The sequence below is a fragment of the Bidens hawaiensis genome, unplaced genomic scaffold (genome assembly GCF_021521415.1).
Source record: "Bidens hawaiensis isolate Kalapana, Puna unplaced genomic scaffold, B.hawaiensis_p1.1 tig00070602_1, whole genome shotgun sequence".
NCBI classification, from domain to species: Eukaryota; Viridiplantae; Streptophyta; class Magnoliopsida; order Asterales; family Asteraceae; genus Bidens; species Bidens hawaiensis.
The window spans coordinates 28,754-34,769 of record NW_027502405.1 but is presented as its reverse complement, the minus strand read 5'-3'; the positions used below and the strand labels follow the sequence as shown (position 1 = coordinate 34,769).

General features: G+C 41.6%; 1 pseudogene across 1 annotated transcript; it reads right to left on the bottom strand.

Annotated features, from left to right (window-relative positions):
• Positions 1-2,769: 2,769 nt before the first annotated feature.
• LOC143605656 (indole-3-acetic acid-amido synthetase GH3.5-like) lies at positions 2,770-5,276 on the bottom strand (annotated as a pseudogene). Its single transcript, XR_013148590.1, has 3 exons — positions 4,952-5,276; positions 3,522-4,451; positions 2,770-3,427 (listed from the first exon to the last, which is right to left on the bottom strand). The product of XR_013148590.1 is annotated as an indole-3-acetic acid-amido synthetase GH3.5-like (transcript).
• Between the last annotated feature and the right edge of the window lie 740 nt (positions 5,277-6,016).

The window sequence follows — 6,016 nt, the reverse complement described above, 5'->3', positions numbered from 1 at the left end:
CAAATCATGTAGTACATCCCCATTTCAAGGTCGGTTTGGGATTGGGATTGGGCAACAGCTCTTAACGAGTCATGAATTTGGGAAGACGACCCGTATTTTGTAAGGTAGACATCATACATGTTTGACAAGGTGGTGTTGAAAGCATTCTTTAAAGTTTGGCTATAATAGGGGTTTTGATCGTCGTTTAACCCTAGCTCATCACAAATTTTTTCTATTAAAGCTTCAACACCACCAACATTGATGCAAGGGTTTAACGCAGCAGCACATGTCAAAACAGCGGGTAGTTCTTGAAAATATTTTCTAAATTTTTCTTTCATTTTTACACCCATATCAAAATAAGGTGCACCCCTACAATGAAGTTCACTCAACTTTGTGCACAGGACATCAATTTTTGGTAAAGCAATGGGGCTTGTTGGATAGTAAACCCAGGATAAACTAGTTGTGCAAGATTTAAAAATTTGAAGGACCTCCGTAACGATCTCAATCAATAACCAGTTTCTAGGATCGTACGGTGCACATTTACCCCTACTTGACAAAATTTGATGAAACGCAATTAATGATTCTTTTTGTTGGATGGCTTTCTCAAACATATTACAAGTCGAGTTCCATCTTGTTGGACAATCCCAATTTGGCCCCAACCATTGACAATTAGCTTCTACACAAAATTTTTTGTATCTTGAAAATGTTTTATTGTTGCTAAAAACATCTCGTAACATTCTTTTAAAATTGTTTCTTTTGCGTTTCGATCACGTTTAACCCATCTTGCACGGCCAAGTTGATAATATGTGCAATGCATCGGCTATGAAAAAACGCTCCATCACAAATAGGTTTATACTTTAATTTTAAATGGCCAACCGCGGCCGTATTGTTGGACGCGTTATCAAACGAAATTGAAAAGATTTTATGTTCAATCTTGTATTGTCGAATGACTTTATCCAAGATTTGAAAAATATTTCTACCCGTGTGCGGGTAATCAAACAATTGAAACGCAACGGTTCGTTTCATCATTTGCCACGACTCGGGGTCAACCCAATGAGTCGTCACACAAATGTATGAGTCGGGCGAACCATGTGGTACCGACCACACATCCGTTGTTAAGTTTACACCAGTTTGTAAGTTTGAAAAGTATGAAATTAGTTCGGATTTAGCGTTTTTCCATGCTTTAAGACAATCTCTTCTAAGGGTCGAACGACTTACGTGTTGGTAGCGTGGTTGAACATAGTTTTGCATCATCTCCGTGAATTGAGGGTTGTCGAAGTGGTTGAAAGGAAGTGTTTGTTGAATCACAAAGTTTGAAAACTGTTGACGTACCGCTTCAACGTCGTACGTAAACACCGCTCCTTGATTCGTCATCTCCGGCTGCGAACTACTTCCCGATTCGTCCTTCAAGGTCTTGCAAAAGGGCCTTTGTACATGCGCTTTTAAAGTGGAGTTTGCATCTTTGCCATAAAACTTCAAACAATGTTTGCATCGAGCTTTTTGGCTACCGTTAGACATTTCGCATAGGTCGAAATGTTGCCAAACATCATGGTTTCGTTTCGTGGGGATGACCCGAACGACCGTTTCTCCCGTGTTCGAGGCACCCATGTTGACGGATGAAGCAGCACTTTGGGAGGCCATGATAATCGACTACGAAATAAGAGTGGTATACTCGAGTATGAAATAAACGACTACGAAATAAGAGCGTATGGAGTGGTAATGTGGTATAATTGAGCGTGAGATAACAAAATAATCGCGTATGAAATAAACGTTTAGAGCGTTTGGAGTTGTATAATCGAGTGTGATCTAACCAATACCCAACCTAAACTATATATAGATGTTTGTGGGGGTAAAATGGTAAAAAAAAAAAAAAACGGTCCAAAAAAAAAACGGGCATATAGCCGTTTTACAACGTTCAAAAACCGGTTTTTAACCGGTTAACCGGTTATGGAGAAACCGGTTAACCGGTTTTTTCACAACGGTCAAAAACCGGTTTTTTTATAAACCGGTTAACCGGTTTTTCCATAACCGGTTAATAAAAAAAACCGGTTTTTCCATTAACCGGTTCGTTAACCGGTTTTGGATCTAGAACTTGTAACCGAAAGACGAACCGGCGGTTTGTAAACCGGTCAAACCGGTTTTCGTAAAAACCGGTTTCCGGTTTAAACCGGTAAACCGGTTCCCCAACCGGTTTTTTTGACCATCTCTAGCATACTCATTTGTAATATTGTATTGTATATATAAATACCCATTGTAACTACGTTTTATACAATCAATATACAATTGGCATTCTCCTATTTACCTTACAATAAATCTTATTATGTGATTATACGTTTATTGTACTAACAAATTATGATGTTTATGAAAAACAATATATTCAAAAATTTTGGGTGCTACCTCATTTTTACAAGTGAGCTTCAATATAAGCTTAGGTTTGTGTTCGGACTCGTTTAACCTACGCTCAATTTAAACTTTTGCTAAGGAACCAATCTCAAAAATTTATGATCGCTTTTCAAGCGATCTTCGACATAAGCTTGAGTTCGTGCTTAAACTCATTTAACCTTCGGTCGATTTAAATTTAAGCTAACGAACCACTCTCAAATATTTATGAGCGACTCTACTCATTTACACCGATGTAACTTAGTTTGGATTTAGAAAATTATTTTATGAACGTGTGTGGAGGATTCCTAGCTGGATTCAAGATCAAAACACAAAAGTCAATCAAACTTTATGTACGCTCCATGAAACATCAACCCTTTTTTTAATGTACATTGCCTAATCCAACAACAAACGACCAAAGTAACATGACATGTGACACATGATCATGGTTGCCATTCATTTCTCTAACTAAAAATTAATCACTAATTCACGTTGCCCCATTGTTTAACCCCGGGAGCCCATTTCGGGCACTTCGGGCTAAAGTAACTCGACACCACCCGCGAGTTCAACAGCTCCACAATTGGTGCAAACTTCACGCACCGCGGTGTCTTGTACTGGTTGATCGATGCACCCAAACTGATTGCATAGTCCATGAGTTTATCAAACGTCCCGGTTTCCACAATCTTGATCTCTAACGGCCCGATTGACTTGTCAGAAGCCCGCCCCTGTCGGTAAACACTGTTGAGTGATTCCTCGATTGCGAGACAACAATCTTCAAAAACCGAAGGCGGGATTGGGGTCGTCTTGGTCGGGCTCAGCTCCCAAAAAATCACATAGTGGCCCGGGATGGTCGTGGTGTCCGCATAGCTCGTGTACTCGGTCAACGTCACGTCAAACGGGTTCAAATGGTTGACCGCGCTCTCGATCGCTTTATGCAACTCGACTTCATCAGTTTTGTCCGAATCGATACTCAACGCCACATTTTTCCTACATATGAAATTAAACTGCGGGGCTTTGTTCTTGAAACCCGCCACTCGCAACACGTCACCAACTCGGTACCTGTAGAGTCCTGCAAGGTTGATATACAGACATTTTATCAAACACTTGGCGCGCATTAATACCAACCCATTAAATTCTCAACAAAAATGAATATTTTAACCTACCAGCATAAGTAGTGACCACCAGCTCGTACTCTTGACCGAGTTTAACATCCGCAAGATCCACCAGTTCCTGCTGTTCTTTCTCATTGAGCGATTTCGGCATCGAAATCGAGCTAGTTACGCCATTGTTGCGATGAACAGGCAGGAACTCAAAATAAGCCATTGTTGGAATAAGGGTATAAGAAACCTCACTGGGTTTGCAAAGAGGGTTCAGGTTAACACCGAAATAACATTCCGATGAAGCGTACATTGTGCAAACAAGCGGGAGGCCATTGCCATAGTAATCGAGTGTCGGTATGTACTCTGACATTGTTCCGGTAACGATTACATCAATAAACTTCGTGTTCGGCCATAGCCGTGTAATGATCCCTTGCCATGACTTTTTCAAGCATTCAAACTCGATAAAGTCCGCTAATTTCGGGTTGGGTTTCAAAACCCGACCCACAGCTTCCCGAACCGAAGGATCAGTAACAACCGGGTTTAGGGTTCCGGTCCGAATATCATGACATAACACCATCCAGTTTTTTTCTAAAAACCGGATGGCCCGGATAAACCCGGAGGCAAAAACCGCCCCGACCCGAAGAACCTCTTTGTTTAAGCAAAGCCCACAAAGCATTTGGGAGTACATGCTTTGGTAGGAGTCCGGACAAAGGATGGTTTCGTTCGGGCTGGTGTAGTTTGTGTACGGGTCGTATGGTCTTTGTTTAAAATGGAAGCTTTTGTAGTAACTGGTTAGAACTGGTCGGGCTACTAGCCCGCCAGGTGTCTTGGCTTCGGATTTGATGAACAAGAAGTACATCCCTTTGCCTCTGTCTAAACCGGGCACGAATTGGCTCATCACTGGCATTAAAAGACTGTAGAGTAACTGACCTTCGATCAAGCTCGTCTTCAATAGTCGGCATCAACTTTCTCTCTCCTCCTGATGTCCCGGAACTAAACAAACAAACGTATACAATAAGATTTTACTCGTAGCATAGTTCTACGAAAGGTAAAATAAAAGCAAATTTTTTTTTTCTAAAATAAAATAAAACCAAGTAAAAATCTTATGTTTTAATATATACCTATTAAGACCTATTATAGCAGGGTCCGGAAAAGTAAGACACGAGCAAACCTTTTCTTTATCCTAAGATATAAAGGCTGCACATACTTAGCCTCGACTAAAAAACCCATTTAAACATATAACAAACCAACAAGATCTAGTTGTGGCAGGGTCTGTGAAGGATGAGATAAAGGTAAATTTTCTGCTAATTCACGTCTGTAAAGACCAACTAATTAAAAAACCTATTTCTTGTACATAAAAGTGCATAATCATAACAAAAATGAAAATTAAACAAACCCATTTTATTTTAGAAAAGTTGATTGTAGATCATTCCATTAATAGAAAAATTAACATAACTCATATAGACATATAGTCCCATAATAACTAATAATACCTTGTTAAAAATTCTGAAATGGGGCGAGATGACAAGATTGGTGATTTATCACCATTGGCAATCCGGTTGATATCCGGTTGAAGGTCATCATAAGTGATAACCGGTATAAGTTTCTTAAAGGTATCCCGGTCAGTCTGACCGGACATACCGTGGCGTTTAAGATATTCCACATAAGCATTTTGTGTTAATATTTCAGACAGGACTTGTTGTTGTGTCTCGTCAGGGTTAGAGGTAACATCCTCAATGAACTGAAGAGTGCTTTTGTTTTTTTGGGTGAGTGTATAATTATAATCATTCATGGAGTTTGAAAGGTCATGTGGGAGCTTGGGTGCTGAAGAGGTAGGTCCCAGCAGAGCCCAGTTGGACCCGCAAGACACCTTAAACAGGGACGTCTGCGCAGAGACCAACTGGATCCGCAGGACCAACCATGCTCAGAGACGTGACGTCCTTACGCGCAGTATGCAAGCTGGTCCCGCAGGAAATGCCTCCCATGGTGAAGGACTCCGCCTGTTCCCGCAGCCTCGGATACAAGCCATGAGGGAAGGCCACCCGCGCAGCATGGCTACACGCACTAGGTACTTAGCTCTCGATCATTCAGTGTCACCTGAAGGAATGAGCAAAGCCGGGAGCAATCCCGCACAGAGGCGGGAGGGGGAATACTCCCGCCCAAATAAGCCAGTCTGTATACTGAAGGACCTTTTACTGTACCTGACGAGGTATGGGCGAAAGATCTGATCAGGGATACGATAGCTCACTGATACAGTATGGCGAGCAGCATGCTCCTGTACTGTATCACTATTAAGCCGCTGCCTACTCACCAACTACTGTCATACCACGTGCGTAGCCGGCAGTTGGTGGAAAGGGAATAGTATACAGCAGGCCTATCAGCCGCTGCCTACCCACCAACTACCAGCAGGGCACGTGCGTAGGCTACTGTTGATGAACAGGAACACTGTTGCAGCCAGCCATACCTCCTTGGAAACCTACCTTCGGCTATAAATACCCCAAATGGTATGATCATCTAAGGACAAGATATCTTACTACATTATCATCATATTATACCTG